This window comes from Lepus europaeus, chromosome 9 (genome assembly GCF_033115175.1).
Source record: "Lepus europaeus isolate LE1 chromosome 9, mLepTim1.pri, whole genome shotgun sequence".
Classification (NCBI taxonomy): Eukaryota; Metazoa; Chordata; class Mammalia; order Lagomorpha; family Leporidae; genus Lepus; species Lepus europaeus.
The window spans coordinates 80,198,216-80,208,155 of NC_084835.1; positions in this window are offsets into that span (position 1 = coordinate 80,198,216).

The following is a 9,940-nucleotide window of genomic DNA, read 5'->3' on the forward strand; positions in this document are numbered from 1 at the left end:
GATAGGTGGAGTCACCCACAACGTCCACTTAGTCCTCCGGACAGCAAATCCTTGGTCACTGCCCGACCGGAACCGCCATGATAAGACCGAACCCTGACCCACCGGCAGTACTACTCCCGGCAGCCTCCGCGCCCACCCCTCACGTGACGGTCGGAGAGGCGGTAGGGGCGGGGTGCAGAGCAGAGGAGAGAAGGGCGGAGAGCGACGGAGGCCGGTTGGGAGGCTGGAACCGGAAGTGGTGTGCGGGTGACCCCATCTACGGGGCGGGACCGTGGGCGTGGTCGTGGGCGTGGCCGCGTGTGTTGGGCGGGGCGAGGAAGAACCGCCGCTCTAGGCCGTGTTCTCAACCTGTGTGCAGTGTGGTGGGCTTTCCGGCGGCGGTTCACGGTCAGGGCTGTTCCTGCGATTACTCTTCCGAGTAGGCCTGCTCTATTTGGCGCCCTTAAGGCTCTGCCTAGCTGCAGTGAGTCTACGGTGGCTGCTTGCGCCGCTCCCTGCGGTCTCGCTGTGCGCTGTCCGCCTCCGAAGGGCACCTGCTGAGGTGTGCAGCCCGCCAGGTGCCCGGGAGGGGGTGGTTTCTCTGGAGCCGCCCGGCACTGGCCGTGTATCCTCTGACTGCCACACGCGTGGACTCAACCCACGGCAGAAAAGTGTGCCGAGGCGGGTACTGCAGTGGACGGGCGTGTCAGGGAAAGCTCGCGCTGCTGCACTTGGTCGGTCGCAGGGGAAGGGTATGCCCGCGAGCGGCTGCGTCGCGGGTCCGCCGCTTCTTCCTTCTTACCCTCCGCACGGGTGTCCGCCTCCTGGCAGAGCAGAGTCGGAAGCCAGTGTCTAGGCATTGTTGGGAGTCCCGAGCTGGCTTGCATTCCTAGTTTCCGTTTTTATATATTGCTCCTATGAACAAGCAAACATGGAGGAAAGGAATTTCTCGTGTCATTGTGTGGATTTCTTTCTATGCCAAAAGTAGTAAGCAAGGAAAATGCAGCGCTTTATCATGGTTTTACGATATCTTGATTAAAGGAGGCTTCTCTAACATCAGTATCTCGAATTGTCTAACTCTGGCACGAGGTTTTTACCATGCCAAGAATTTCAGACGGGAGAGGTAAGCCTCTCTCCTATAAATTAAGAAACGGGAGGTAAAGGACAATAGGGTCCCTTGGCCACACAGATCCTTTTGAAGAGATGCGGAGTATAAGCGGAACGCCTGGAAATACACTTGCTTGCCTCTCTGCACCTGAGCACCTCTTAGAAAGTATCTTGTTCGCAATAGCCTATTATGTATTTTATGAAGATCTGGAAGGCAGGTGCTTAAAGGCTCCAAACAAAGAAATGATAAGGGAATGGAAATGGCAATTACTGTGATTCAGTTAGTAAAGGCTGGGTAGATACTTGAAATAGCATAAATATGTAAGATTATTACATGTTTAAAAAGTATGAAACCCTTGTAGAACTTAAAAAATTAATGAAAATTATTTTTTTGAAAAATTCTTCTCATAAATCCTTTTGGAATGGTTAGACTTTATGAGACTCTCTCATAACTGTGACTGAAGTCATAAGATACATTGAGGAGTAGAGGGAGAGGGCTCCTAAATGCAAACTTACTACTTTAGAACTCAAAAGTTAAAAAGGCATTGTGATGCAGCAGGTTAAGCTACCACTTGGGACATCAACATCCTGTTTTGAGTGCCTGGGTTCAAGTCCCACCTCCACTTCCTATCCAGTTTCCAGCTAGCTCAAACCCTATGAGGCAGCAGATGATGGCTCCAGTACCTGGGTCCCTGCTGGGCATCTGCGAGACCCAGATGGAGTTTCTGGCTCCTGGCTCCAGCCCTGGCTGTTGCAGGAATTTGAGGGAGTGAACCCACAGGTGGAAGATAGCCACTTTCCCCCTTATCGCTCTGCCTTTCAAACAAATAAATAAACATTTTAAAGGCAATTTATTTTTATACTGAGTAAAACTACCTGTATTTTACTTTGAGAAGAGTTTCAAGGGTAATTTAGCCTATACGGATTTTTTAAATTTTAATATGAAACTCACATACCGTAATATTCACTTCTTTAATATATTTGAGTAGAGTGGGCATTGTGGTACAGTGGGTTAAGCCACCACTTGGGATACCTGCATCCTTTATCAGAGCATCCATTCAAGTTCTGGCTATTTTGTTTCCAATCCAGCTTCCTACTAATACACCCGGGAAAGTAGCAAATGATAGTGTAGCACTCCTATTCCTTCCACCCATGTGGGAGACCTGGATGGAGTTCCAGGCACCTGGCTCCAGCCTGGTGCAGCCACAACTGTTGCAGGCATAGAGGGAGTGAACCAGCATATGGAAGATTTCTCTCCCTTTCTCTCGTTCTCTCTCCCTGTCAATATACCTCTCAAATAAGTAAATCTTTACAAAAAAAAAAAAAAAAGTACTTACAAGCTGGATTGGAAGCAAAGTAGCCAGAATTTGAACCTGTGTACCGATATGGAATGTAGGCATCACAAACAGCAGCTTTAATGGCTGTGCCACAGCAACAGTCTGTTTTTTTTTTTTCTATTTTAAAGATTTTATTAATTTGAAACACAGAGTTACAGAAAGAGATAGAGACAGAGAGACATCTTCCATCTGCTGGTTCACTCCCCAGATGGCCGCAATGGCTGGAGCTGAGTCCATCTGAAGCAAGGAGCCAGGAGCTTCTTCTGGGATTCCCACATGGGTGCAGGAGCCCAAGGACTTAGGCCATCTTCTACTGCTTTCCCAAGCGCATTAGCAGGGAGCTGGATCAGAAGTGGAGCAGCCAGGACTAGAACCGGCGCCCATACAGGATGCTGGCGCTATAAGCCAGGGCTTTAACCCACTGCACCACAGCACTGGCCCCCAGCAGTGTCCTTATTCTTTTTTTTTTTTTTTTTTTTTTTTTTTTTGACAGGCAGAGTGGACAGTGAGAGAGAGACAGAGAGAAAGGTCTTCCTTTTCCGTTGGTTCACCCCGCAATGGCCGCTGCGGCCCGCAGCTGATCTGAAGCCAGGAGCCAAGTGCTTCTGGTCTCCCATGTGGGTGCAGGGCCCAAGGACTTGGGGCATCCTCCACTGCACTCCCTGGCCACAGCAGAGAGCTGGACTGGAAGAGGAGCAACCAGGACAGAATCCGGCGCCCTGACCAGGACTAGAACCCAGGGTGCCGGCGCCGCAGGCGGAGGATTAGCCTATTGAGCCACGGCGCCGGCATCCTTATTCTTAAATGATAGTTTTATTGAGCATGTAACTCAAAACTGGCAAATATTTTTTTCACAATCATTTGATGATATGCATTTATTAAAAAAGAAATACAAATATAAAATTCTGTGATTTTTTGACATGTTCAGGAAAGTTGTGCAACCATTGATATTATCAAATTCCAAAACATTTTTGTCACCCAAAAGGCAAACCAGTACCCATTTTCAGGCACTCTGCATCCACCCATTCTATCCAGCCACTGGGAATCACTAATCTAGTTTCTTTTGGTACAAATTTATCTATTCCAGCCTTGCATATACACAGACACCTATAGTATTCTGTCTTTGTGTCTGGTTTCTCTCACTTAGCAAAAGATTTCAAAGTTCATCCATGCTGTACGTACCAATCCTGAGCTTATCTTATGTACTGATAATCTCATGTAATAGATCCACAAATAGTGTTTTCAATGAGAAACTTCGCTCTTCAAATCTTTCCTACATTTTCCTGATCTTTCTTTTGCCAAAAGGCAGTTTGAATTGCCAAAACACCTTGAAGGAGATGAGATTTACAGTGGCCATAATAGCAAGCCTTTTTAGTCAGAATTGTTTCAACATCAAGACAAAACAAAAAATTAAACTTGTACCAACTTCAGCAAAGAAGGGAATTTAATAGCTCATGCAACTGCAGAAAAAGGTGACATAACGCTCCCAGGAAAAAAGGAAGAGCTGCAAGAATAAGGGGTTCAGGGAGCAAATCCTAGGACTTGGCACCAATTCTGTTTGGCTTCATTCTATAGGAAGCCTCTCTCCACAGGGTAGAGTCTGTCCATGTGCTCAGGTCATATCCTCTCATAGTAACAAAGCGAGCAGAAATGGAATTCTTTGTTCCCAGCATCAGTATATTCATCCCAGGGAATGGCTCTCATTTGACCTGCTTGAATCAAATGCCTTTCCCTGAGCCTATTAATTTCTCAGGGGAAGGGGAAACATTATTGACCAGATATGGAGTTACATTTCAATACTAGCAGGCAGGAATATAGGATCTATGACTAGGAAAATGGAAATGGGAGTGTGCATTGTGGCATGATGTCATTGGGACATTCGAGTCCTCCCTTGGGTTCCAATCCAGTTTCCTGCTGATGCACACCGTGAGAGCCAACAGATACTTGCTCACAGAATTGAGTCCCTGCCACCCACGTGGAAGACCTGGATGGAGTTTCTGGCTCTTATCTTTGACCTAGATCAGGCCTGGCTGTCACGGCATTAGGGGAGTAAACCAGTAGACAGAAGATCTCTTCTTGTTTCTCTCTGTTGTTCTCTCTCTGGTTTTCAAATAAATACACAAACAAACATGAACATTTTTAAAAGAAAGAAAATAGAGTCAGGATAGTTTACTAGACACAAAGAATACCCATCATACATTACAAACTACTGTTTGTAGTGCTCTGTGGCACCCACATGCAAACTTTTTCCCGTATGATTCTAGGAATGCCTGCACCCTGTAACCACCTTTCTTTAAACTGAAAATAGGCTCTTCTTCTATCCAAAGGTGGATGAGCAAAAATCATCCACATCCAGTTGCAGACTCCGTACCAAACCCAGGGATCTCTGGATGATACATGCTTTCCTTGGTCAGATCTGGACGTGGATCTTCATGGTCTTATTACCAATGGCAAATTTTAAATGAAATCCCCAGTCAACAGTGAAAGAATATAGGAAAATCTCAATTCCATTTTTTGAAAGGAGTAATAGTTTACAAGATACTTCCAAAAGCTCATGGAAATTCATTTTAAAAAACTAAGCATGAGCCGGCGTCGCGGCTCAATAGGCTAATCCTCTGCCAGCAGCGCTGGCACCACGGGTTCTAGTCCCAGTTGGGGCGCCAGATTTTGTCAAGTTGCTCCTCTTCCAGGCCAACTCTCTGCTATGGCCCGGGAGTGCAGTGGAGGATGGCTCAAGTCCTTGGGCCCTGCACCCACATGGGAGACCAGGATAAGCACCTGGCTCCTGGCTTCAGATCAGCGCAGTGCACTGGCTGCAGCGGCCATTGGGGGGTGATCCAACGGAAAAGGGAGATCTTTCTTTCTGTCTCTCTCTCTCACTGTCCACTCTGCCTCTCAAAAAAAAAAGAAAAAGAAAAAAAACAAAACAAAACAAAAACTAAGCATGGATTTCAAAATTTTTGTAATCTAAATGAACATATTCCACTTTTCTGTGAAACCTTTTTTTGAAGTGTCCTCATGCAGTGGTCACTGGACAAGAACAGCAAAACCACACATGCTCTCCAGTAAATGGAATGAATTCAGTGGCTGATCAAACTGATTTGCCCCTGTTCCTGCCTGCTGGGAGGATATTCCCTGCTCAGTATCCTTCAAGGCCATTCCAGAGAGAAATGAGAACAGTAGGCAAAGAATAACCTCTCAAGGCCTGTGCTTACTTGTTGTTTGCAACACTGTAAGGATCTGGGGATTGTCTGAGGATTTTCTGGGATAATAGTGCAGACAATTAGTAAGGATCATCCGTCTTTCCAGCATGTTGGTCTACCATCTTCTGACTTGTCCTCAGCTACAGGGTTACAGCTGTCACTGCCACATCTACTTTGTAGCCTGCAGGAATAAGGAAAACAGAATGGGAAAGCACATCTGCTAGTTTAAAGTGAGTTAGAGAAATGCCATTCAACGATTCCACTTACAACTTCACCAGTGACTCTCATGGTCATGCCTCTTCCCAAAGAGGCTGATAACCATAGGCTCCAGGTTTCTGTTGTGAAGTGAAGAAGAGGAGAATAAGTATGGGATACCAGTTTGGGGTCTCCTCTACAATGTATTAGGAGGTATTTGCATGGGGCCTAGGATATCACTCTTCTCCGTTTTTCTGAAGCCTCTAGGCTCTGCACGTCCTTGCATCACAAGCTGTTAGACAATTTCCCTATGTCCAGCAGAAAAGGGAAGCTGTGACTGTCCAGACCTGGTGGTGTGCCCACCCTGAAGGCCAAGAGGGCAGCATCTGTCACTCAAACAGAAGAAGCCTAACGGACAAACCAAGAACACAATAATTAGTAACCTCTTTTCCCAGTAGTGAAGATGAGACCCAACTTTCTTCTCTCCCCCAGTGGAAGAATCTCATGAAATGTATGCTATGCAGGTGGGCTTATATAAAGGTACTTCCAAAAGCTTGTGGAAAAATATAACTAAAAGCGTGAGTTTATTTTGTTGGTAAATTTTTTTTCCACGTGTGAAAAATATGTATATTGATAAAACTACACATGGGCCAGCGCTGTGGCTCACTTGGTTAATCCTCCACCTGTGTTGCCGACATCCCGTATGGGCGCTGGATTCTAGTCCCGGTTGCTCCTCCTCCAGTCCAGCTCTCTGCTGTGGCCCGGGAGTGCAGTGGAGGATGGCCCAAGTGTTTGGACGCCTGCACCCGCATGGGAGACCAGGAGGAGGCACCTGGCCCCTGGCTTTGGATTGGCATAGCGGCATAGCTCCAGCCGTAGTGGCCATTTGGGGAGTGAACCAATGGAAGGAAGACCTTTCTCTCTGTCTCTCTTTCTCACTGTCTAGTTCTATCTATCAAATAAATAAAAAAAAAAAAGAAAGAAAAAAGAAAAAACTACACATGGATACTAGAATTATTTTGGGGAGCACCAAAATAAACTCATGCTTTTCTTTTTTTTTTTTTTTTTTTTTTTTTGACAGGCAGAGTTAGACAGTGAGAGAGAGAGACAGAGAGAAAGGTCTTCCTTTTTCCATTGGTTCACCCCCCAAGTGGCTGCTATGGCCAGCGCATTGCGGCCGGAACACTGCGCCGATCCGAAGCCAGGAGCCAGGTGCTTCCTCCTGGTCTCCCACGTGGGTGCAGGGCCCAAGTTCCTTGGCCATCCTCCACTGCACTCCCGGGCCACAGCAGAGAGCTGGACCGGAAGAGAAGCAACTGGGACAGAATCGGCGCCCCAACCGAGACTAGAACCCAGGGTGCTGGCGCCACAGGCAGAGGATTAGCCTAGTGAGCCGTGCTGGCCAATGAACTCATGCTTTTAACCCAGATTTTCCATGAAGTAATTTGTATGTTAATACATCATGCTATCAAACATTCACGGATTGTTTTATTTTGTATGTATGATATTGTCGGTCTCTTCTTATAGCTGATATGACTAAGTTTTAAGAGTATGGACACTGCAATCGTGGGGGCTTGGATTCAAAAGCAGCTCCACCACTTGTGAATAAAAATATCACCATTTTTGATCACCATAGTGATCAGCACAGTGCTTTATCTCTGTTGTCTACTACTCTGCCTGTCTCACAAACCTCAAGGCGCGTACATGTCACCAACTTTCCAGAAGCAAAAGTGGAAACCCAGAGCAATTAATTAATTTGCCCTAAGATAGCACCGAAATCAGAAGCAGGACTCAGTTTAATCCCAGAGTCCTCATTATTAGGATAAATCGGTTTTCCATTTAAGTTTCCATATTTTCAAAGCACCTACAGAAATTTTAGCTTGTAATAGTATATAACTGTTTTGCAAAATATCTGTGACTTGACAAATTGTTTATCTTTCCTGATCCTCATAGTATTTAAGCTTAGAAGGTTGATACTAGGAGCCTGTGTTGTGGCATAGTAGGTTAAGCCTCTGCCTACGACACCAGCAGTCCTGGCTGCTCCACTTCCAATCCAGCTCCCTGCTAATATGCCTGGGATAGCAACAGAGGATGGCCTAAGTGCTTGGGCCCCTGCACCCATGTGGGAGACCTGGGTGATGGTCCTGCCTGGCTCAGCCCTGGCCGTTGCAGACATTTGGGGAGTGAACCAGCGGATGGAAGATTCTCTCTCTCTCTCTCTCTCTCTCTCTCTCTCTCTCTCTCTCTGTAACTCAGCCTTTCAAATAAATAAAAAATAAAGAGAGAGAGAGAGAGAGAGAGAGAATAGGAAGTTGGGACCAGAAGATTTCGTGTATTCATTAAAATGTGAAGATTTGAGCCTATCACTCTCCACTATGATTAAATTTCACTTATTTCACCAGCAGATGGTGCTATGGAGTACAAGTTTTAAAAACAGTTCTAATTTGAGAGTACATAGTCCCACAGAAAAAAACTTACCTATATATCAAAGCATTAGAGGTTAGGGGATGCCCTGAACATATTTGTAATTTATGAGTTCATTAAGCCAGAGGTTTTATGTTATATTACTTTAAAAATACTAAAAAGATTTAAATGCATAATCCACATGTTGGCCCACATTTTTTATTTTATAAACTGTACTGCATGTTCTAAGAAGGCCTATTAGCATTAAAATTCTTACTAAAACAGATGTATTCATTATGATGAATCATAACTGCAAACTTGCACCCCTAAGGCCCTTTATTTTATACTTAAATTTAAGTTCTGGGGCCAGCGCTGTGGCACAGTATGTTAACGCCCTAGCCTGAAGCACTGGCATCCCACATGGGCACTCGTTCTAGTCCCAGCTGCTCCTCTCCCGATCCAGCTCTCTGCTATGGCCTGGGAAAGCAGTAGAAGATGGCCCAAGTCCTTGGGCTCCTGCACCTGCGTGGGAGACCCGGCAGAAGCTCCTGCCTCCTGGCTCCTGGCTATGGATCAGCGCAGCTCCAGCTGTTGAGGCCAATTGGGAAGTGAACCAACAGATGGAAGACTCTCTCTACCTCTCCTCTCTGTGTAACTCTGACTTTCAAGTGAGTAAATAAGTCTTTAAAAATAAATAAATAATAAAATAAAAATATTTAAGTTCTACATAAACTTCCTCCAATTTAATCTGCAGCAAAGAAAGATCTTCTAAAATTGTTTTCCTATTTTATGCTTCTTACATAGACATAACATTGGGACTTAATTTTAAATTATGTAAGACTACTGTATTTGGATATGAAAAACATAGATATAGAGGGAAGAAAAGAATCTAGAACATCTCAGCTCTAAACAATTAACCTTTATAACTGCTATACTTTTTTTTTTATTTGAGAGGTAGAGTCATAGGAATGGTTAAATCAACCTAATTAGCATAACACACTACTTCAATACTTATCATTTATTTGTGGTAAGAACCTTTAAAACCTACTGTCTATTGAAGCAATCTTCAAGTATACGATGCATTATTATCACCTATAGTCACCATGTTGTGCAAGAGATTTCTTGACTCTTGACTTTCTCTGTTTTTTCCTAAGATTATTTAATTTGAAAAGCAAAGTTACAGAAAGAGAAGGAGAGACAGAGAAAACCATCTGCTGGTTCACTCCCCAAATAGCCACATGGCTGGGGCTAGGACCACAGGAGCCCAGAATTCCATCAAGATCTCTCAAGTGAGTGGCAGGGTCCAAGTATTTGGGCCATCTTCTCCTACTTTTCTGGGCACATTAGCAGGGAGCTGGATCAGATATGGAGCAGCCAGGACTTGAACCAATGCTCATATGAGATGCCAGCATCTCAAGGAATGGCTTAACTCAGTACACCACAATGTTGGCCCAAACCCATGACTTCCTATTTAGGAAAAATTATAATCTCATTTTTATCTTCAAGAAAACCATTCCCAAGGTTAGATGCCTCTTCAGGCACACAGCTAGGTAAAACCTGTCAGTTTTCTTTCTGTCTCAATATATGTTTCATTATATTTCCTCTGTTTATATGCTTATTAGAATTTGTTTGTTTGTTTGTTTGTTTGTTTTGCCTCCCCAAGTCTTAAAAATTATTTAAGACAACAGACACTGTTTAAATGAGTTCCTTTTTATA